Source organism: Schistocerca cancellata, chromosome 4 (assembly GCF_023864275.1).
Source record: "Schistocerca cancellata isolate TAMUIC-IGC-003103 chromosome 4, iqSchCanc2.1, whole genome shotgun sequence".
Lineage (NCBI taxonomy): Eukaryota > Metazoa > Arthropoda > Insecta > Orthoptera > Acrididae > Schistocerca > Schistocerca cancellata.
The window spans coordinates 67,550,768-67,576,053 of record NC_064629.1 but is presented as its reverse complement, the minus strand read 5'-3'; the positions used below and the strand labels follow the sequence as shown (position 1 = coordinate 67,576,053).

Below are 25,286 nucleotides of genomic sequence, written 5' to 3'. Positions count from 1 at the left end.
CCTTCCTCAGTATACGGTTATGCTACTTGTCCTCTGTCTCCAACTTCTACACTACGCTATGTCGAAATTAAGGAGTGAGGTGATACATCAATTAAGCATTGGGCTCGCATGCAGGAGGACCAGGAAACAAATCAATATCTGATCACATATAATTACGTTTTTCATTGTATTCTTAAATCACTTCAAGCAACTGTTGGGATAGCTTCTTTGAACAGATCACGCTGATATTTTTCCCAGCTCTAGACCAGCTAAGCTCGTGTAAATATTGGAAAATACAAAAGAATTCCCCTTTTAAAAAAACAGGGTGCATTAGTTGGCAACAAGTTTTTCGAGATAACTTCTCTCCTTTTCGAGGATGTTTCCAGCACTCGTGAAAAGGTTACTGTTTTGGTTTACCGTTGCTGGCGTTTATATTTCTAAAATTTTCATTGTGTCGTTTCTGAAAAAGTATCCGCCACCTGATTTCTCGAGCCGCCTCTATATCTTCTGTAAGCCTTACGAGATGCTTTATTTGGTGTTCACGAAACATTTTAGGCATTTACTTGCTCTGCACTTTTCTTGACGTTATAGGTCATGTAGAATATCATCATATGCTTTTTGCGCTCCATGTCTTGTAAGCGTCTGTAATTGAACCAGACCTTTCCACACATTTATGCATAGTACTGACGACGATATTTTTAAATTTGCCCCATTCATGCCCGACATATGGTTCTTCTTTAAGTCCAGCCCTCTGTACTTATTTTCTAAGGTATATGAACTCTCTCTTTAATGGTAGAGTGAGTCAGGTCATAAACTTTTCATTTCTTTACTGATACAATGCGCGGTAAAACATTTCGTCAAATTGTACACGACCACTTGCCTGTCCTGGTTCCGCAACTGAGCTGTCAGTACGTCAGATCGGAACACCGTGGGTCCGGGTTCTATCGCCGGTGCCAAAAACGAGTTTTCGTGTTGTGTGATGATTCCGTATTTCAGTAGGACCGTGCTTGGCAACATGTGACGCTCAGTGCTTAAGTATTCTACGAAGAACGACCCACTCTGTGACCTGCGCATTTGCCTGCGATGTCGCCCATCGTAAGTATATGGAATACGGTTGGTAGGAAACGTTTTTGCGGTCCTCCAGCATTCATCGCAAACTCGTACACACACCACACATATGATATATATATATATATATATATATATATATATATATATATATATATATATATAATATTGCGTTTTATACTGTTTGGTACGGAGGCTTTGATTACAGTACACGGGAACTTCATACCATGCTACATTTTATAGGAAATCACGTTCTGGTCACTTTATCATATGTGTCACATCTGCAGTATAAACTCTATTTCAGTCATATGCCTTCGTATTGGTCTTGCAATTTTTTCAAATGTTAATGTATTGAGTGGAGGAAAATTTTACATAACACTACAAAAAGATATTTTACTGTACTTCAAATGCGCCTGTCAGTGCCTCCACTTCCTGTGAGAACTTGCTATCACAGTTCAGTGTAGATTCTCATGTAAATTACATAGAGGGGATGTCACTAAAATAAACGAGTTTACTACGATCAGATTCTTGAACAATTTTTGTCTAGAAATTAAACACGGGGTGGTAGTAGTTAGCACAACATCACAACCATCAATTTCAGTGAATATCCCTCTGGGTCCATTTGTCGATTGGCGAGGGCTCAGAAATTTTATTGTCGACATCTGTTGCTGAAACACGTTGTTCCAAATCAATTAATTTGCCCGACATTTAAAAGTTCCGACATTAATTCGTTCAAACAAAGAGCTACAAATGCTAGTTTCCTGCTTCAGGATATCTTAAGGGCCATTACTAAAGCTTATAATCACACAAGATATCATTCCTGTTTCCTGCTTTACAAACTTCACAGAATCTCCCTTCCATACAGGGTGTTTCAGAATATGGTCAATATGCAGGGATATGACAGGAATGATCATTCGAAGCAAAAATTTCAAGTACACATAGGCTCTAGAACGCGTACCTTAAGAGCTATGACCACTTCTTGATCTTCGATACTGTGAAACAAATCTCTTCTACTGCAAATTCTTTGCTTTCCATATTTGGAAAGTATTAGTATGGACCAAAACATCAAAAAACGTCCAGTAAAGATGTGCTCTAAAATGCATACCTTAAGAGTTATGGGCATTTGTTCATCTTCGGTACTTTGAAACGCAACTCTCCTAATGAACAAGTGATCATAACTTTTCAGATATGCATTTTAGAGTGCATGTTTACTATACATTCTTTTCTTGTTTTGGTGCATACTACCATGTCCCAAAATATGGAAAGCAAAGAGCTTCCAGTAGAAAAGATTTCTGTCACAGTATCGAAGATCAAGAACTGCTCATAGCTCTTAAGATATGCGTTTTAGAGCCATGTTTACTTGACGTTTTCGTTTCGAATGATAAGTCCTGTCATATCCCTGAATATTGACCATCACTTTTACATCTACATCCATATTCCGCAAGCCACCTGACGCTGTGTGGCGGAGGGTACTGTGAGCACCTCTTTCGGTTCTCCCTTCTATTCCGGTCTCGTATTGTTCGTGGAAAGATTGATTGTCAGTATGCCTCTGTGTGGGCTCTAATCTCTCTGATTTTATCCTCATGGTCTCTTCGTGAGATATACCTAGGATGGAGCAATATACTGGTTGACTCCTCGGTGAAGGTATGTTCTCGAAACTTCAACAAGAGCCCGTACCGAGCTACTGAGCGTCTCTCTTGCAGAGTCTTCCACTGGAGTTTATCATCTCCGTAACGCTTTCGCGATTACTAAATGATCCTGTAACGAAGCGCGCTGCTCTCCGTTGGATCTTCTCTATCTCTTCTATCACCCCTATCTGGTACGGATCCCACACCGATGAGCAGTATCCAAGCAGTGGGAGAACAAGTGTACTGTAACCTACTTCCTTTGTTTTCGGACTGCATTTCCTTAGGATTCTTCCAATGAATCTCAGTCTGGCATCTGCTTTACCGACGATTAATTTTTTATGGTCATTCCATTTTAGATCACTCCTAATGCCTACTCCCAGATAATTTATGGAATTAACTACTTCTAGTTGCTGACCTGCTATATTGTAGCTAAATGATAATGGGTCTATGTATTCGCAGCACATTACACTTGTCTACATTGAGATTCAATTGCCATTCCTTGCACCATGCGTCAATTCGTTGCTGATTCTCCTGGATTTCAGCACAATTTTCCATCGTTACAACCTCTCGATATACTACAGCATCATCCGCAAAAAGCCTCAATGAACTTCCGATATTATCCACAAGGCCATTTATATATATTGTGAATAGCAACGGTCCTACGACACTCCCCTGCGGCAAACCTGAAATCACTCTTACTTTGGAAGCCTTCTCTCCATTGAGAATGACATGCTGCGTTCTGTTATCTAGGAACTCTCAATCCAATCACACAATTAGTCTGATAGTCCATATGCTCTTACTTTGTTCATTAAACGACTGTGGGGAACTGTATCAAACGCCTTGCGGAAGTCATAAACACGGCACTTGTGAAACACGCTGTATATCGCTGAACTAGCACTCATAGAAGACACTATATCGTGGAGAAATGGCTTAGTCACAGCTTCTGGGGTGAATTCCAGAATGAATTTTTCACTCTTCAGTATATTGTGCGCCGTTTCAAAACTTCCTACCACATTAAAACTGTTTTCAACTGTCCCAACACATGGCAGGCTTCACATACCCGTTTGCCTCTTCAAAACGCGTCGTCTTTAGGTGCAAATAGCCAAATGTAATCTTATTTTTCTGATCTATCTGAAAACTCGAGCTACGCTATCAGCTGGACCTGAACACCTGCGATACTTCCAAGTTTGATAAGGGTTACAAACAGCACCCAACTGTTAATAAATAAATGCTAATGATACTTCAGGACTGTGAACCATGAATGACTCCTACGTTTCGAGGAAACCAGACCTCTCAAAGAAACTCGAGCTCTTACCAATATCAGTTTAATTATATATAGTCCACAACAGTTACAAAACGGGTGTCTGCATCTTCTGTGACTCACGAGGTATCTAGCGTCATGCAGTCACTAAACATTTACTTTTTATGCTTTTATTTTCCAAAGACATGCTAGATACCATGTGATAATTTTGCTCATAGAGTTGTTTCTCATTGACTAGCGGAAATAACCTGTTCTGTTCACGATTGTAACACAGACTATCGATTGGAAACACGTGTTGTTTGCTTCCCACGTAGCAACGATGATTATGATGATGATGTTTGGTTTGTGGGGCGCTCAAATGCACGGTCATCAGCGCCCGTACAAAGTTCCAATTTTTAAATGGTCCAGTTTTTTCACAATCCAATCCAGCCACTGTCACGAATGATGATGATGATGATGGTGGTGGTGAAATGATGAGGATAACACAAACGCCCAGTTCTCGGGCAGAGATTAGTATAACAACTTGCGTAGTAGTTGAGAGTAGTCGATTAAGAATTATGGCCTTGTTTTATAGATTGAGAGTAAAGGTAATTACAGAAGAGAACTAAGTCGGCGCAAGAGGGTCTTTGAGCAAAAAATATGTTTTTAAGAAAAGTAATGAGAAGTAGTGTGGAAGCCAACGTGGAGCATTGCGTTAACGGTCGTAAGTCGGTAACCGCTCGTGTGGCGTCGTGTGGGTCACAATAACAGTTACGCAAGAGGATTGCAAAGCCAAGATAACTCAATGCAGCAGTAAAGTGAACTGCACAGCAGTGGCTGCGTAGCAAGAGAAGTGATGTCATAACAGCAGCACAAGTCTCTTGTTATGGACGACGTGTCTTAGAGCCGGGTTTTAGTGAAAAATGCACACCAGAGGCTTAAAATAAGTCTGAATTTGGAGACAGGCGATCACTTTCCATCTCTGGACACTAGCTGCATCCCACGATGCCGGAGCAGAGAGAGGGGCCATGCAGGCTCCATGACGCCGAGGACGTGGACGGCCATGGCCTCTAAAGGTTGCCGACCTGCGACGGGATGGCATCAGCGACGCAGGGTGTCAACTCAGCAGGAAGGGCAGAAGCGACCGCCGGTACGTCAGCGTTGGCCGGGGACAACAGAGAGAGGTATGGCTACCTCGCTACGTTCATGTATTGATGTCAATAGTAGTCTTTCTTAACTGTAAAGTGTGTTGGACCCACCCAGCCTACCATTCACCACCACACCCTTCAGCTGCGAAATTTTGCAGGAAGAGAGTCAGTGAGGTTCTGGAAGGTGCCGACAGAGATGTGGAGCCATGCCGACTCCAATGCCATGGACAGCTGCGCTGGGTTTATTAGTTGAGGACCCGTGGTACAAACAGCCCGGTCGAGACAGTCCCGCAAACTACCGATTGGGTTTAAATATGGGGAGTTTGGTGGTCAGGGGAATAGGGTAAACTCATCGAACCGTGCACGCAGACTGTAAGCTGTGTGACACGTTTCGTTGTTCTGCTGGTAGATGCCAATGTGACCAGAAAACTGCATGTAGAGGTGGACGTAGTCTCCAAGGAGAGATGCGTACTTGTTTTGGTCCAGTGTGTCTTGCATAATGACGAGATCATCAAGAGAATGCCACGAAAAGATTCCCCCAGACCATAACGTTCCCTCCTCCGACTTTGACCCTGCTGGCGATTATTGCAGGGTGTGCTTTCACACGTTTCACGCCGTACACGCCAACGGCCGTCTGTCATCTGAAAAGGCCACCTGTCGCTAGTCGGTAGTAGAGATGGGCAAAACTGTTCTTTTCAGAGATTGGATCAGAACTGTTCACTCCCTGAAATGAATTAGCTCTTTTTCATGACTCACCACTCATTTACAATAGAAAATAAATCGAAGGCACATTGCCCTTTAAACTTGGTTTATTCCAGTACTATACCTGTATTTTGATCTTATTTGATCCTATTTTGAAGTAACACAGATAATGAGTAAGAATTTTGTATTGTTTATTGAAATTTCCACGATATGACAAAGTTTTGGATTATTGATTTATTTTGCACTATCGTGGTTTTTTGGGTGATCGGAAAATGTTGTAACTTGAGATTTACATTAACAATATATTTGGCTATAATGTATTAAAATTTCATTAACCTCATACAAATACATCGAAAGCCATATATTTTTAAAGTGAACGTTTCCTTCCGAAGACGCCTAAAATCGCAAAATCCGTACCAGAATAAGAAAAAAAATATAAATTTGACTGTAAAACGAAAGTGCTGCATATAGCCTTACGCAGAATAAAACAAGGAAAATATTGGTGTATCACATTTTGCGATACGTTTATCGGTTCGCTCGTAATTAAAGCATAAATTCGAGTGTCCATAATAAAAATCCTATAGTAAGAGGAGTCGTCAGGAACCTAATCTAATCAGTTTAAACAAAGAAAAATAAAATAAAAACAATTGATGTATACATAACATAATAATGTAATATACATAGCGGTATTACTACGAAGAACAATATCCAGTAGAGACGAACTCCGATGCAGAGGCGCTGAGTCGAGCAGGTCGAGCCGCGAGCTGTGTTACTGCGTGAGCTGAGACCGCAGAGACCAGAGTGACACCTGAGTCGCTTTTCTCAACGCTCTGGCTAGAGTCGAGATGGTGGGGCGAGCGTTGAGCGGGCGAGTTCAGAGGGTGGGGGGAGCAGTGAACTCACCCGCTCCGAGACAAATCGTCCGTTCCCTTGTGAGCAGGTTGTTGCAAGTAGTTCCTATGTTATCCGCTAGGTGGCTCTCTGTCCTGTTGCTCGCATCCACTGCCCAGAGGGCAGGACGTGCGACTGAAACGATCGCCGACAGAGTGCGATGCGAAGTTACGCTGCGCCAGACACTGCAGGCGGCAGACGACGCACAGAGACGGCACGGCATATGTGAAACACAAAATCCAATGGGGCACTGCACAATGCAGGCAGCCAAGGTAGAAGCAGGGCAGAGGCCGGCGCTGGCTGTGTTGTGTGGCGTGCACTGTGCTCTGACCAGCAGAGGCGCTGCTGATATGCTCCGTCTCTCTGTCTCTCTCTCTCTCTCTCTCTCTCTCTCTCTCTGCCGTGGGAAACGTTTGGAGCTACCGTTCTTTTTTTCTGAATCACTGATTGTTCACTCCTTTGAAAGATGCAACTCTATGCATTAGTTCAAGAGCGGATCCCCCATCTCTAGTCGGTAGAAGTCCAGTTGCAGTATTGCCGTGCAAATTTCAGGCTTCGCTGTCGATGAATAGCAGTGAGCACTGGTGCTTGTACCAGACGGCCCATCCGCAGCAACGGTCGGTGAGGAGACACTGTGGGTAGCCCCTGGTTTCTTCTGGGCAGTCGTTGCTCAACAGTTGCACGTCTATTCGCCCGTATGCATCTCCGCAGCCGTCGCCCATCCCTGACATCTGTGACCCGTGGTGCACCACAGTTGCCTCAGCGCCGGTTTTGGATAGCTCCATTTTGCCATGCAAGGTATATTTTAACCACGGCAGCACGTGAACAGTTTACAGACTTAACCGTTTCGGAAATGCTTCCGCCTTTGCCAGTCATCATGCTCTTTCGGACGTCAGATAAATTGTTCCGTTTTCCCATTACGACCGACTGCATCATATTCTGCGTCCACTCGACACGCTTTATATACCCTCCACTGCTAGTGTTTCCCCCTGTCATCTGTCTGCTATTCCATGTTGACGTCAAACGTAGGCGGTGGTCACATTAATGTGAGTGGATCGTGTAATATTCATTCGTTGTAGCACAGTCGTGTGCTTTACGTAAATATGAAAGTCCGTGGTCTCTGAAAACGCACTGAAATAAATTACTCATGCAGCATTGTCCATCACGAGATGACTTACGATTCCGAAATTCACTCACCATTCATATATCGTGCAAATACCAGACAGACAAAATCAGCTACATTAAGGTACGTGCGGAAGCGAACTGACAGGTTGTGTATCTCATTCGTGTGTCTAATAAGAAGGCAACATTGGAAGTAAATGAAACTAGTACTATCAGTCCTCGTATAAGCAATACTCTTAAGTCGATTGAGGCAACAAAATTATTACAGGCTTCTCACTAAAACTGAGTACTATACCTTGCAATACAAATCATGTCACCGAAACAATAGAAGCGGATTGATGAGCTTTCGAACTGTGTTATATTCTTCATTACTTAAATGGATTGACTACTTAAGGAATTAATACTCCTATCCCAATTAGCAGATTGCAGATCAACTTTACTCAGAAAGTTTACAGCTTCTCTATTTTCCAAGAGTTGCCCCTGGATGCATCATTCAGGAGCTCCAATAAATTCTGCTAATACAATAATTTATTGCATGTGTTAACGCAGGACGCTGCCTTAAGTATAAGGTTCGTCAAATCAACTTTTAGCACAAATCGCAACCTAGGTGGGGCATATATTACGCGAATCTTCGCTTCTCGAATATATATGACTCTAATCAAAAAGCACTACGGAAGCAGGCAGCGTCCTAAGTCACTGAACTGTTCTCAGAGAGGCTTCTGATACGAACCCTGGATAAGGCATTGGTGGGAGCTGCATCTGTCTGTCCCAAGTCTCGGTTAAATCCTATGAGCGATAGACTTATGACAACTATGCTTGCTGTTGTCCACACAATAACTTATTCCCGTCCCTGAGGCTGTTGGAACAGCAGTCTAAAACGTGCAGAGGTACATCGCGACACACAAGCACTTATACAGTGTGTATGACGAGGATAGGAAGCAGCATAGAAGCAATATTTTTACACCAAGAAAGCTTTCAGCAAAGTTAGACATTCCTTCTTGACGTACACTGAGGTGACAAAAGTATGGGGTACCTCCTAATATCGAGTCGGACCACCTTTAGCCCGGGACAGTGCAACAACTCGATGTGTCACGGACTCAACAAGTCGTTGGAAGTCCCTCCAGAAATACTGAGCCATGTTGCCTCTACAGTCGTCCACATCACAGCGGTGTTGGCGGTGCAAGATTTTGTACACAAACTGACCTCTCGCTTACGTTACCATAAATGTTCGATGGGCTTCATGTTGGGCGATCTGGGAGGCCAAACCATTCGCTCGAATTGTCCAGAATGTTCTTGAAACTAATTGCGAACTATTGTGGCCTGGTAATATGGCGCATTGTCATCTAAATAAATGTCATCGTTGAATGGCTGCGAATTGTCTACAAGTATCGAGAATGAGATTTTCACTCTGCAGCGGAGTGTGTGCTGATATGAAACTTCCTGGCACATTAAAACTGTGTGCCCGACCGAGACTCGAACTCGGGACCTTTGCCTTTCGCGGGCAAGTGCTCTACCATTTTTTTAAGTAGAAACAGAAACCTTTATTATTCACAAAATAAACATAGTACGTCCTGACACATGTTAACTGTCCTGGAAGGAACCTCGCTGCCGTCCTACCATGCAGCATGAAATAACAACAAAATCAAAGTGGGGCCACCTCCGGCACCCTAAAGAAAAGTATTTATGGATATGAAAACAAAATTTGAAGTACATCCATTTGCTAACTGTGCAAGCGTTAGTTTTTCCTACGTCGCACACTCGCATAGTGCTCTTAGTCGATCATTTTACTTGGTCGGTTTCACAACGAAAGCACCGCCGCTCATCTTTGCGCACCCGGCACACCCCAAGTATATGGCGGGTCCGCAAAAACCGTTACTAGGAAATTGGCATATCAATCCTTGTACTTTTGCAGCCGTAATAGTTTTGTGTGTCCATCTTGCAAGTATTGCCAGTAATCCAGGACGTTCAGTAAGTTCATACGAGTGTCTCTATATATGTAATGGACCGTCATACCTGTGATCCACGCCACGGCGTTCGTCTTATGACGCGGAAAATACGTTTCCTCTGGAAAAAATACTATGTCAGAACAGACTGCTGTATAGATAGTGCGCCGCATGAACGCTATTATCTTTCTTGCGAGAGTCCGGACAGCCAACGCCTCGCCGCAGACCAGCCTATGGTCGTCCGTATCCAGCACGCCGCATTGCTGACACACGGGCGAATCCGCCAAATTTATTGCGTACTTTTTATCATTTGTAGGGTATTTTCGGTTGACGACAATGTACTATGTTGATCTGACTGATGTAGGTAGGTGGGGGTGGTGGACCGTGCGCCACACCACGTGTCAATTAACAGCTGGATGTTTGCGTTCCACCCTATTCCGGGCGATCTGTCGAAGAAGCAGATGGTACACGTCCTTCGATGTCGACTGTCGGGTCGTCGGTAAACGCACTCGAACGTAACTGTGTTCCACGATGAACGTGCGCACATACGTTAAAGGGGCCGATATATGGCCGACACTGACTGGAGGAAGATGCGATGTTGGTACGAGTTCTTCGATGATCGTCCCCGTAAGCGAGTGTTTCCTCTTGCGCCACCGCTAGAGCATAGTATTAATATACATGGCACGCGCCTTCTCGTGCACGTTCACTAAACCAACGCCCCCCTCTCGCGCTGGGAGGGTAAGCGTGTTGTACTGTACCTTAAAGAGTTGTCCCAGGCACACATAGTACCCAAAAGCCGCCTGAATCCTCATAGCCATCGTGCGCGTCAAGGGGAGAAGGTGTGTCAGGTGGCACATCATGGGCGCGAGATAAAGGTTGACGAGTAACACTCGCTGCAGCATATCCATCGACCGTAGGGCGTTTAGTCGTACTGCCGTGCGGACTCTGAGTAACAGTCTTCGGTAGTTGTCCGCAGCCGTTCTCGCTGTCTCTTTATGAAAGGTGATACCCAAACAGCGGAGGGTTTCCACCGCAGGTAAGGTTCCTTCCGTTCCTGGTTCTAGTACACGCCCCACATGCATGAATTGTGATTTTCGGTAGTTGACCACACTTCCAGCTGCCATCCCATACGTCTGTAGCCAATCCAGTGCTGTTTGAGTCTCCCTCTCATTCCGTACGAGGAACACAATATCATCCGCGTATGCTCTGCATTTGAATGATAAATGCCGTAGGGAGATCCCGGTAAGACGGCGGCGAAGGCCTGCGAGGCACGGTTCTAAGGCGATCGCATAAAGGAGGATCGACGAGGGGCAACCCTGTCTCACTGATCTTAAGATCTTAAAATACTCAGTTCTCCCTCCGTTGACCACCATCGCTGATCTGGCACCGTGCAACAGCCGCATCACAGCATTGGTCAATAATGGCGAGACACCCATCCTGTTCATCACCGCCGCGAGGTACACATGATCCACGCGATCAAAAGCATGATCGAAATCTACTGCAACCATTGCCACCCGAAGGCGGCATGCAGCCGCGAGGGCGATGACGTCACGATAGTCTCCCAAGGCTGTGTGGATATTACTGATGCCGCCAAGACAAGTCTGATCGGCATGTATTCGATTCTCCAGCGACTTTTTGATACGACTTCCCAGGATGCGCATGAAGATCTTGTAGTCACTATTAAGGAGGGTCAAGGGGCGATAATCAGAAGGCCGTTTGCACCACGGGGCTTCGGTATCGGTATCATGAGCCCTTCCGTGAATTGAATGTGAACCGGTACTTCTTGCCGCAGAAGTTCATAATGGTCACAAAGGCACGGTAAAATTCCAACGGGAATCCGTCTGGACCTGGGGACTTGTTGCAAGCACCTCGTGTAATCGCTTCCTCCAGCTCTTCACACGTAATTTCACATAACCCGTCCGCTTCCCCGTTCACACTCGTCGCGTCTGGGATCTCTTCCAGGACGTTCCCCAGCTCCCTCTGACCCCGTTGCTCGCATAGAATCTGCTACAATGATCCGTGAACGCCTGTGCTATGCCCCTTTGTGTTGTAAAACGTCGGCCATCGCCGAGATCGATCTCATGTATTAAATTCCTGCGTCTTCTTCGTCTTTCCTTTATCACATAATGATTCGAGGGAACCTCGTTGGGCAGGAAATCCTGCGACCTCGCGCGTATAATCGTACCTGCCATCCTCTGCGTCGCAAGTTGTACCAGCTTCGCCTTAACTCGGTGGACGGCGGTCTGGCGTTCTGGTGTAGGTGGTTGAGCTAACAGTTCCCAGAGAGCCGTAAAGTAAAACTCAGTGGTCGTGCGCTGCCATTGAGAAATCTCCTTCCCGTAACCTATTAACGTCCTCCGTAAAGCTGGCTTCGCGCACTCGATCCACCACTGCAGGACAGAACCGAAAGAATTTCGTCGACGGAGGCAGCCATGCCACGCGTCCTCCACCATGCGTCGGCATTCTGCATCTCGCAGGTGGGAGACGTTCATCTTCCAATTACCCCTCCGTCTCCATACCTGCTGTCTATCAAGGTTAACCGTACAAATATATGCCTCGTGGTCTGTAAACGCTGTCGGCCATATTTCTGCGTCCACTGTCGACATTGCTAACACCCTTGAAACGTAGATCCGGTCCAAACGGGCCGCGGAGTGGCTAGTAAAAAATGTATATCCTGGTTGGTTGCGATACTTCAGGTCCCATGTATCGACTAATTCCATCCCGTTGACCAGCTCCCTAAGTTCTTGGCTAGTAGTATAGTTAGGTTGATGGTCCTTTCTGTCGAGCACACAATTAAAATCTCCGCCGAGTGTGCAACCATCGTATCGTCCCTGAAACAACGGTGTAACCTCATGGGCGTAAAAATCTGCTCTGTCCCTTCTCTTATCCGAGCCTGACGGTGCGTATATATTGATCAAACGTATTCCACCTATGGTCACGGCCGTACCACGGGCAGAAGGCAAATACTCTACTTCGTCTGCACGTATCCCTTCCTTTAATAGTATAGCTGTGCCAACGCCTCTCTCGTCACACGGGGAACAGTAAATATCGTAACCGTAAAAGTCCGAGGGGGGAAGTACCCGATGATGGTGGTGGTGGTGGTTAGTGTTTAACGTCCCGTCGACAACGAGGTCATTAGAGACGGAGCGCAAGCTCGGGTTAGGGAAGGATTGGGAAGGAAATCGGCCATGCCCTTTCAAAGGAACCATCCCGGCATTTGCCTGAAACGATTTAGGGAAATCACGGAAAACCTAAATCAGGATGGCTGGAGACGGGATTGAACCGTCGTCCTCCCGAATGCGAGTCCAGTGTGCTAACCACTGCCCCACCTCGCTCGGTGAAGTACCCGAACTTCTTATAATAGTGCTATGTCTAAATCCGCAGCCTTTATCATGTCACTGAGCATCTTGATTTTTACCGGCGTCCCAATGCTATTGATGTTAACGGACCCTATCCGATAAGCTTGTTGCATGGCGGTCAACGTAGATAGGGTTCCGTACGGTCACTAATTTTGCCGTACATAGGCTGCTGTCGGACTAACGTCCCCCGCCGTCCCCTCATATGGTCTGCCGTTATTCCGTGCACTCTGCCGGTCTTACACCGGGAGAGTGCGCGGGAGTAGTTCCTCCGGCATCATCTGTTCCTCACGGGGGTGGGTCTTCTGACCAGTCCCCTAGTGTCCCATTGTTGTCGTGCGGTGCAGGCGCCGTAGCCTCCTCAGTAGCCTGTTGCCATCTATCGAGCTCCTTCGCTGTGTCTGGAGCATCGTCAGCGGTAGGTCGTACCGCCGTCCCGCTGGCCACCGTTGCATCCACGCTAGGCAGTTCTTCTGTATCCATGGTCGTTTGTTCCGTACCCGTAAACTTCTCAGAATTGTCTGCTAGATCAGAGTGGTCGTTCTCCACCGTGAGGCGGCGCTTCTTCCGGCGTTTTGGGGATCGCTGTTTTCGTTGCCGGGCCTCGGAATCAGAGATCAGCATGGTCAACAGTTGTTCGTGGGGGACGTCGGAATCGTGCGCCGTCGTATTATCGACGTCTCCAAGTGCCTTATCTGAAGGGGCCGCAAGCGGAACCGAAGAGAGGGCGTCCTGTGACTGCTGCAGGCGATCCAGCGCAACGTCGTCTTTCTGTGGCTCACCACGATCCTCCGCTGTCTGTGTGTTCTGGTACGCGTCTGTCTCGCGGCCCACGTCATCGTGCAATGCGGCGACGTAAGTCATGGGGAGCACGGTCGGATGCGGCGTGAGGGGTGGATCATCCCGTGGCAGCTGTAATAACCTTCGTTGAGCACACTCAGAACGTATGTGTCCCTCCTTGCCACATCCAGAGCACGTCCTTGGTTGTCCGTCGTAAATGACAATCGCCCTAAAACCGGCGATGCACAAGTATGACGGGACGTGTTTTCGGAGTTCGATCCGTATTTGTCTGACGCCATTGAGGACAGGATACGTCTTGAAACTCGCCCATTTTTCAGCCACGTGGGATAGGACCGTTCCGTAAGGACGCAGGGCGTCTGTCACCAATTACTCTGGCACTTCGAATGGAAGCTCAAAGACGCGGATCGTTCGGAGGCCCATGCCGGCGTGTTCAACTGTTACCGCTCCAACATTCCCGTCCGAATGACAGAAACGAAGTCCTTGTCGGTATCGAAATAGTAGGTCGTCACATGCCGCTTCATTTATGAGCTTGATATAGACCACGCTGCTGACTATAGATAAGTGTATTCCAACTAGAACGTCAGGTCCGATTTTCACCTCGTCCCGTAAATAACGTTCGACCTCGTAAGCCTTCGGTCGAGCATATTCGTTAACAAAACTAAATTTCAGTGTCGATTTGCGGAACGACAAGGCCATGATTCGTTCTATGTATACCGCGACACAGAGTGGCCGAGCGGTTCTAGGCGCTACAGTCCGGAACCGCGCGACCGCTACGGTCGCAGGTTCGAAGCCTGCCTCAGGCATGGATGTGTGTGATGTCCTTAGGTTAGTTAGGTTTAAGTAGTTCTAAGTTCTAGGGGACTGATGACCTTAGAAGTTAAGTCCCACAGTGCTCAGAGCCATTTGAACCATTTCCTCAGAGCTATTTGAACCACACCGCGACACACCGCTACACACGTAACGTAAACACCTCTCGCGCAGACGTGCGGCAGGGACGTAAACACCGTCCGAACCGCTGCGCCGCCGAAGGCTGACTGTGTTGGAGAGCTTTCGTAAAGTTTGGAAGGTAGGAGATGAGGTACTGGCAGAAGTAAAGCTGTGAGACCGGGCGTGAGTCGTGCTTCGGTAGCTCAGATGGTAGAGCACTTGCCCGCGAAAGGCAAAGGTTCCGAGTTCGAGTCTCGGTCGGGCACACAGTTTTAATGTGCCAGGAAGTTTCATATCAGCACACACTCCGCTGCAGAGTGAAAATCTCATTCTGGATACTTGGAGGAGGAGGAGGATATTAGTGTTTAACGTCCCGTCGACAACGAGGTCATTAGAGACGGAGCGCAAGCTCGGGTGAGGGAAGGATGGGGAAGGAAATCGGCCGTGCCCTTTCAAAGAACCATCCCGGCATTTGCCTGAAGCGATTTAGGGAAATCACGGAAAACCTAAATCAGGATGGCCGGAGACGGGATTGAACCGTCGTCCTCCCGAAGGCGGGATACTTGGAGACAATTCGCAGCCATTCAACGATGACATTTATTTAGATGACAATGCACCATATTACCAGGCCACAATAGTTCGCGATTAGTTTCAAGAACATTCTGGACAATTTGAGCGAATGGTTTGGCCTCCCAGATCGCCCAACATGAAGCCCATCGAACGTTTATGGTAACGTAAGCGAGAGGTCAGTTTGTGTACAAAATCTTGCACCGCCAACACCGCTGTGATGTGGACGACTGTAGAGGCAACATGGCTCAGTATTTCTGCAGGGACTTCCAACGACTTGTTAAGTCCGTGACACATCGAGTTGTTGCACTGTCCCGGGCTAAAGGTGGTCCGACTCGATATTAGGAGGTACCCCATACTTTTGTCACCTCAGTGTACGTCAAGAAGGAATGTCTAACTTTGCTGAAAGCTTTCTTGGTGTAAAAATATTGCTTCTATGCTGCTTCCTATCCTCGTCATACACACTGTATAAGTGCTTGTGTGTCGCGATGTACCTCTGCACGTTTTAGACTGCTGTTCCAACAGCCTCAGGGACGGGAATAAGTTATTGTGTGGACAACAGCAAGCATAGTTGTCATAAGTCTATCGCTCCAAGTAGCCGAACATAACGATTTCCAGTCAATGACCGGTTCAGTTGTTGTAGAGGACCCAGTTCAGTCCATGTAAACAAAGCCCACGTCATTATGGAGCCACCATCAGCTTGCATAAGGGTCCATAGCTTCGTGGAGTCAGCACCACATTCGAACCATACCAACATCACTTACCAACTGAAATCGGAACTGACCTGACGAGGTCAGCAGAGGCACTCCCCTCTCGTCAGTCGTCTGCTGCCATAGCCCATTAACGCCAAATTTCGCAGGACTGTCCTAACGGATATGCTCGTTATGCGTCCGTATTGATTTCCACATTTATTTTAAGCAGTGTTGCTTGTTTATTAGCACTGATAACTCTACGCAAACGCTGCTGCTCTCGGTCGTTAAGTGAAGTCCGTCGGCCACTGCGTTGTCCGTGGTGAGAGGTAATGCCTGAAATTTGGTATTCTCGGCAGATATTTGACACTGTGGATCTCGGAATATTGAATCCCCTAACGATTTCCGAAATGGAATGTGCCGTGCTACTAGCTTCAACTACCATTGCGCATTCAGAGTCTGTTAATTTCAGTTGTGCGGCCGTAATAACGTCAACTCTGTGTATGAAGTAATCAAGTTAGACATTCCAGCGCTCCGTAATTCGATCTCAGTCCTTTCATATCAATTTGAGAGCTTTTTGTGAGAGCAGCTAACATGATAACGATATCTAGAACGCTGTTTCCGGAGCCTCGGAGAAATCTATGTAACACGAGTGACGTATCGAAGACACCGAACAGAGGGGCTTGCTATACACCGACAACAAGTCAATTGAAAAAGAAAAAAACATCATTAACCTTAAATTTGTATCAAGGACACCTAAGAACATCTTGAAGTTTTCACCAATTGATGCGAAGTCTAGAAATTAGGTACGATTGCTGACAAAAATGTCTCTGACTATATTTATTTCCACGCAGATATTCCTTAGCCGTTGTATCTCCGGCGGCAGTCAGAAACTGAAATAGACCAAATACTGTATTTATTTAGTTAAAGGTAAAGTTAGATAAGTTTTTACCTGGCTGCAAAGTCCTGCCTCACATATCTACTCCGTAGGAATGGAACATATTCGGCAGATGTTCGTTTGAAAATGTAAGGACCAATTATATTGTACGCCATGATACATGGCACTGTAGTGTGTAGATATTACTGCGACGGTGGTGCAAACATAGCAAGAGAGCCTACGATAGTTCTGAAGCAGGACCATGAGCGCCATTACCACCGTGCCTCCACTTTGTCCGACGATTCTGCTACCCTGATGCCTGAGACAAAACTCGCATGTCTACAATTACCAGACAATTTACGATATTACAGAGTACAGACCAAATACTGCCATTCAGATCACAGGAAAACCAGCTTCCCATAATTTCACATGGACTTCAGGAAACACACACTCCTCTATTTCAAGTTCTGTACACAACGGAAACTGTCGCAACTTCACCACCGGCGCGTTTTGGGTCTGATATATCACAGTCGGCCTTCTGATTTAGAAATAAACTTGTGGAGATAAACAGAAGCGAGAGACTTACTCTTTGTGCATTTTTCTTCGGCACGTGCCGGAAAGAAATGTACACAGTGCTTCAGTTTATCACCTTAAGGACACGAGCTACTCAGCCAGTTAAAGCGCAGCCCGGCGACGACGATACGGCCTTGGTGAAAGCGCCATTACGTAACTACTGCCAGCAGACAGTTGCGTTTCTTTCAGAGCATCACAGACATGACGCGAAACTCAATTCTGTCCTCTAAAGAGAGTTTGTGCAACAGTTATGTGTGTGTGTGTGTGTGTGTGTGTGTGTGTGTGTGTGTGTAGAAATGTTATTTCATTCTAGGCTACACTTTAAATTAGACTAGTTGTTGACTGTTATAGGAAACGCGCTCGAGGTATCGCCTAGTGTTTGTGATACGCAGGAAACGACTTTTTAGTAGTAACGCTGTCGCTTATTACCACAATACGCTGAGTCGGAAACACCCTGCTGACAGAAATGTTACCTGGAGGGAAAGTGATTCGACATGATGAAACGTATAGGGCTTCCTTTCTTTTCGTTGCACTCTAGACTGGCATTTGAAACTATAATATATTGTACTGCGATGCAGTCGCCGTCGTACGTGAAGTACAACAAATAAGGCGCCGGTGTTTAAAGACTGAGATCGCTTCCAATACAGTTGATAATGTCAGGTAATCATCATATTTATTAGTCTTCAGTATGGAAGAGAAATTATATTTTCCATACAAAAATCTACGCACTGTTATTGAACTAAGTATTCACTTTCTGCTCAGTTATAGAGAGGGTCTTTCAATAGCAGACCCAAAACCTTCTGCAGCGTCTCGCATATCCGCATCCAAAGCAAAACGGCGGCCTTTAGCTTCATCTGCAGCATATTAAAAACGTAAAGTCTGCACTACGAAAAATCGGATCAGTATTGCTTTTCCACTGTCACACACACCACATGAAGAGATGCAGGTGTCTAATAACTGTATGTTTCTTTATCCCATACTACATATATATCATACTATTCATAGGAATACCTATAGGAGTCACATGTAGCAAAACAATGGGTTTGTTCCACGCAACGAATTCACTGTGTTTGGTTCGTCGGTGACTGATAATCAGATCCTAATTTCGGGGAACTGGAAGTATTTTACGAACAGAAAACTGTTGGGTTAGAAAACAGGGCATATTAAAGATGCAAAAGTAACAGTACTGCCGGCCGGGGTGGCCGAGCGGTTCTAGGTGCTACAGTCCGGAACCGCGCGACCGCACCGGTCGCAGGTTCGAATCCTGCCTCGGGCATGGATGTATGTGATGTCCTTAGGTTGGTTAGGTTTAAGTAGTTCTAAGTTCTAGGGGATTGATGACCTCAGAAGTTAAGTCCCATAGTGCTCAGAGCCATTTGAACCAAGTAACAGTACTAAAAATGTAAGTACTATATTATGTGTTACTTTTGAGTATGTCTCGCAGAGGCGACTGTTCTCATTGCTCTTTATGAGCTACTACAGGGTCAGTGAAATTACAGAAAAGACAAAAGAGATCACGAGAAATCTTTTTTATATGATTATGACGGAGTGTGGCTGTCAATCTTTTGTCTTGACGCCACTTGGTCTATTTTCGCTAGAGTCTATCGTTATTTTGTACGGAACTCCCTTTTCGGCCTCACTGTGCTTAATGGACAGCGTCCCGGAGCCTTGGGGCACACAAATATTAGGAGACGCTTACCAGTGTTGTAATCACCCAGCAGTAGCCGGCAACTAAACCGACAGCGGCAGTCCGTTCTTAAGGAAGCACTCCATGGGGTATCGCATTAATAACTGGTTCGTTAACACTAACGTAATCAGAAAGAGTGACCGCAGAATGAACGCAACACAGTGAGTTGATACAGATTTGTATAGATTCGGTGGCTGAACTTACCAGAAGTCGATACCAGCGGGATTCGATTAGACGTAAAAGAAGCAGGAGTGCGCGAGGACGCGAGCGGCGAGAGAAAACAACTGCGGCGGCCAACTACTGCCGACTGGCAACAGATGTGGGCGGCAGCGGCAAGAGGCGCTTCCGTCTTCCCCACCACTCCGCGCCGCCGTAAAAACACACACAGCCACGCTGCGCAGACACGCCGCCGCTTCATTCGCGTGCCAAGCCACTTTCTCCCCTCACTCCTCCTTGCACGCAATCACTCACTGCCGCCCAACTAACACCAAAATTGAGCACGATTCAGAAAAGACGTATGTCTACGTAAACACGGTGAACCACATCTATTTCGAGAACACTCGAAGACGTCGAAACACACTCTTCGGCAAATAATTGTAAGCCACTAAATTTTTTTTATGGTCAATTCTCTTAACTCTTGCAGCAACCGAATTATTGATGTATACATCTCTTCTCTGAATGGAACAATATACAGTGTGTTTCACAATTCATATTACACACTTTTAAAGGTTGTAGAGGGGACTTTGTAGATCAAGTTTTACACAGGAACTCCTACCCGGAAACGTCATCCAACGACGCTACAGTGCGTCAAAGTTTTAGGCGCAGTACCTCTAAATGTACAGACAGTTCCTCAAGGAAATATATCCAGTAATTTTTAATGTAACGTTCGCAGCGACATTGCTGCTAGTGGTCTCGAATCTGTAATCATTGCTCTTTTGCACAGTGTATGGATAAAGAGTGTGAGAGTTAAATGTTTTGTTTTGTCGGTTGCAGTTTAAAATGAGTGCAAAATATCTGAAGCGTCACGACGCAGCGTTCCTTGTAAATCATCCAAAGAGATGAAAGCTTTCATATGAAGCTGCTACTAAAATTCTTAGAAAGTCAAAGACATTCGTTACGTAGAGAGTCAAACGATATTTCGACGTTGGAAAAGTGGATGATTTACCGGAGCCAGGTCTAAGATACCGTCGATAATGACTGCGATTGGATAACCATTAGGTAATTGTGCATTTGGTAATAACAAACATTTTCATGTAAACATGTATTTATAATAGTGCTTTCTACATCTACATCTACATGGATACTCTGTAAATTTCATTTAAATGCCTGGCAGATGGTTCATGAACCACCTTCACAATAATCCTCTATTATTCCAGTCTCGTACAGCGCGCGGAAGAAACGAACACCTATATCTTTCGTGCGAGCTTTCATTTCCCCTGATTTTATTATGATGATCGTTTCTCTCTATGTACGTCAGCGTCAACAAAATATTTTCGCATTCGGAGCAGAAATTTCGTGATTGAAATTTCGTGAGAAGATTCCACCGCAACGGAAACCGCCTTTGTTCTAATTATTTCCACTCCAAATCCAGTTCATTTCAGTGACACTCTCTCCCCTATTTCGCGATAATACAAGACGTGCTGCCCTTCTTTGAACTTTCTCGATGCACTCCGTCAATCCCATCTGGTAAGCGTCCCACACGGCGCAGCAGTATTCTAAAAGAGGACGGGCAAGCGTAGTGGAGCCAGTCATTTTCTAAGTGTCCTTCCAATCAAACGCAGTTCTTGGTTAGCCCTCCCCACAACATTTTCCATGTGTTCCTTCCAATTTAAGTTGTTCGTAATTGTAATTCCTGGGTATTTAGTTGAATTTACGACCTTTAGATTCGACTGATTTATGGTGTAAGCGAAGTTCAACGGATTCCTTTTAGCACTCATGTGGATGACCTAACATTTTTCGTTATTTATGGTCAATTGCCAATTTTTACACATACAGATATCTTTTTTAAATCGTTTTACAATTTGTATTGATCTGATGACGTCACTAGGCGATGAACGACAGCAACATCAGCAAACAACCTAAAACGGCTGCTCAGATTGTTCCATAAATCGTTTATATATATAAGGAACAGCAAAGGGCCTATAATACTGCCTTGAGGAACGCCAGAAACCACCTCTGTTTAACTCAATGACTTTCCGTCAATTACTACGAACTGTGACCCCTATGACAGGAAATCACGAATCCGGTCACAAAGCTGAGACGATATTCCATGAGCACGCAACTTCACTACAAGCTGCTTGTGTGGTCAATGTCAAAAGTCTTCTGGAAATCTAGAAATACGTAATCAATTTGAAATTCCTTGTCAATAGCACTCAACACTTCGTGTGAGTAAAGAGCTAGTTGAATTTCACAAGAACGATGTTTTCTAAATCTGTGTTGACTGTGTGTCAATAGACTGTTCTCTTCGAGGTAATTCATAATGTTCGAACACAATATATGTTCCAAAATCCTACTGTATATCGACGATAATGATGTGGCACGGTAATTTAGTGGATTACTCCTAGTACCTTTGTTGAATATTGGTGTGTCCTTTGAAACTTTCCAGTCTTTGGGTATGGATCTTTCGTCGAGCGTACGGTTCTATATGATTGTTAAGTACGGAGCTATTGCATCAGCATACTCTGAAAAGAACCTAGCTGGTACACAGTCTGGACCGGAGGACTTGCTTTTGTTCAGTGATTTAAGTTGCTTCACTGCTCCGAGGATTTCTAATTCCACGCTACTCATGTTGGTATATGTTCCTGATTCGAATTTTGGAATATCTAGTTTGTATTCTTTAGTGAAGGAATTTCGGAAGGCTGTGTTTAGTAACTCTGCTTTCACTAATCCCTGTATTCATTCTGATGCTTGTTATTAGCTCGGGATTATTTGTTGCTAAGATGTCAAGTGTGTTTTCACAACTATTTATTATTCGCGTGGGCTCATGAACTAAGTGCTCCAAATAATTTTCAGAGAATTTAGAATAATTTCGGATGATGTTTTATGCATACCTTCGGATTTAAACATGTATTTTCGCCAACGTATCGAGGGTAGATTAAAGTCACCACCAACTGTAATTGTATGAGTCGGTACGTGTATGTTTTCTTTCAGCCTTTCAGCAATTGTATCATCTAAATTGAGGGGTCGGTAAAAGGATTCAATTATTATTTTATTCCGGTTGCCAAAAATGATCTCTGCCCATACCAACTCGCAGGAATTTTGCGACAAGATAAACTACTTCTAACAGCAACAAACACGCCACCGCCAACTGTGCTTAGCCTATCCTTTCGGAACACCGCTAGGTTCTTCGCAAAAATTTTGGCTGAAATTTATCTTCGGCTTTAGACAGCTTTCAGAGCCTACAATGATTTAAGCATCAGTTCTTTCTATTAGCGGTTGGACCTCCGGTATTTTCCCACCACAACTACAACAATTTACAACTGTTATACCGATGGTTTCTCTATCTACGTTCTTCCTGTATTCGGCCTTGAACCTTTCAGAATGAAGCCCTTTTTGTGTTTCCCCGAGACTCTCTAACTTAAAAAACGTCCAGTCGACGCCACACAGCCCCTGCTACCCGTGTAGCTGCTTCCTGTGTGTAGAGGACTCCTGACCTTTTCAGTCGAACCCGAAACCCAACCACCCTATGCCGGAAGTCGAGGTATCTGCAGCCTACACGGTATTCCTTACAGATAACGGCATACACTTTCCTGTGGAACGGACTGTGTGTATACACAGGGTGATTCCTTGATGATGTTACAAACGTTCAAAGGCGATGGGGAAGGATAAATGTATCAATCTGAGGTAAGGGTCTCTTCACCGGAAGAGAAAGAGTCGAAAGTTATAAGTGAAAATCGGTTTGAGAACTCTGACAGTGGAGATGTGTTTCACACTAGCGAAGATAAACAAGTGCTCATAGCTCCTCAATTATGCATTTTAGAGCCCATGTTTACAGGTAATTTTTTCTTCTCTTGGTCAATACCACCACCTATGAAAGTTGCATAGCCTACATTCTTAGCAACAACAGTAACCGTAAATGAATTCCACTGTCAGAGGTATCAGAATGATGTAACTTTCCACTCATTCCAGTACAGGGTCCTTGCCTTAAATCATACATTCATCCTTCTCCATCATCCTAGAAAGATTGTAACATCATCACGGAATCATCCTGTATATTCATGCATTTACAGGCGCGGGCGCCTACTACTCTGACGCTCTGTAGCGTTTCTTGACATAGGTTTCTATATAAAACTTGATCTACTAAGTTCCCTCTACAAGCTCTGCAAGTGTGTAAAATGAACTCTGTAACAAAAATAGCCAATGGCCTATCTTAAAACTTTTTACGCAGGGATTTACGTACAGAAATCCAAAAAGTGAAGGTGAGGGAGACATTGTGATTGATCCTCGGAGAAAGGGAGACCCCCCGGTCACTTTGCCTCTATTACCCTAACCCTAGCAGAAGTAGCAAACATGATGAGAGAACGGAGAAGGAAGATATCAGCTAATAACGTAAAAGTTGTAAGGTGTCAGGCGAATCCAACACTTTCCATGAAAACCCTGATATGATAAGCAAATCCAGTAGTATGTCACATAGCTCCGAATAAATCGTGACATTAAATTAACCAAAGTAATACGAGTAACGAGTGAGCAAATGGAATACCACAGACTAACACAACAATGCCTAAATGCATGTCATACCTTCCCACCATGAGACAGACGCAGTTCTGAGGGGAGAAACGAGAACAGAAGCCGAGAGCAGAACCGTGTTAAGCTAGAAGGCCCTACGATAAGGGACGGACTGGACACCCACGTCGCCAGCTAACCACTAGGACCACCCCAGCTGCAAGTTTTAGCGTGAGACTTTTTCGCGTCTCTGTTACGTTGCAAACTTTAGAAACATTGCCCCACCACGAAAAGTATAACGTTTCTCATTGGATAGACAGAATTTTTGTAGGCGGAGCTTAAGGTTAACATTGACACCCTGATTGGTCAGATGAAAACACAGCCAGATAGTTTCAAATGGCTCTGAGCACTATGGGACTTAACATCTGAGGTCATCAGTCCTCTAGAACTTAGAACTACTTAAACCTAACTACCCTAAAGACATCACACACATCCACGCCCGAGGCAGGATTCGAACCTGCGACCGTAGCAGTCGCGCGGTTCCGGACTGCAGCGCCTAAATCGCCAGATAGTTTTTTTAAACCAACTTCGGTAAATTGTAGTAAGGAGAAGTTCGGAGAGAGTTGCTTCCGAGACGGCGAGGTGGACGGAGCTGCGCTGGCCGCCACCCCCTGACGAACACCGACAAGGTAATGAACGCATGCGATGCCGCATAACAGCGCATAAAGCTTCACTCAGAACTGCAGAAGTCTCATCTGTTACACCCCCTTTTTTGCGTAATACTATTGTCGGTTGTCAATTAAGCTCATGGTGTTCACATTTGCCACTTGAAGTAAAAATCTGAAACACGATGATTTTTCTGTTATATAGTTATTGAGAAGCCACATCAGCCACTGTAATTTACGACAAGTTAGATAAGTAATTAAAGATAATTGAGGGTCACTGTAGACCATTTTGATAGTTTTCTCTTTTGTGAGACTTAATTTAAACCTATATTATAGATGTGATATGGCATAGATCATCCTTCGATCCATTGTAGAACTTGGAAACCCATTCAGGGAATATTCGTTCACATTTTTGTTGAACGCAGTTGGTTTTTACCATCCTGTATTAAAACATTTCCTTTTATCAATAGTGCAATTTATAAACAATGTTTTGTGAGTAGGATAAAATTTCCAGTGGTAAACTTAACTGCTTTTTCGACGTTATTCTTACCAGCTAACTAAAAATAGGAAAGCCTTGAACCCCTTCCACTAAATTTAGTTAGTATTAAGATTCTTTTACAGGGAGTGCAGTGGAGCTGACGCTGAAATCATTAAGTATTTGGTTATATCATCGCTAGTTTCACTGAACTCTTCTGAATTCTACATGTCATGTGTGGTCTGGCGTCTCCTTACCAGCAACAGGTCCCAGGTTCAAACTAGTC

The 25,286-nt window shown here is 45.0% G+C and overlaps 1 protein-coding gene across 2 annotated transcripts in view; it reads right to left on the bottom strand.

Annotated features, from left to right (window-relative positions):
- Positions 1-25,286, bottom strand: part of LOC126183485 (uncharacterized) — a 197,110-nt gene that overhangs the window by 121,333 nt on the left and 50,491 nt on the right. Inside the window, exon 1 of one of the 2 annotated variants that reach the window (XM_049925512.1) lies at positions 19,403-19,506. The exons of the other annotated variant lie outside the window; for it this stretch is intronic. The gene's annotated coding sequence lies outside the window, so the exon portion shown is untranslated. Of the gene's footprint in view, positions 1-19,402; positions 19,507-25,286 lie in introns of those variants that run through there. 2 annotated transcript variants of the gene reach the window in all.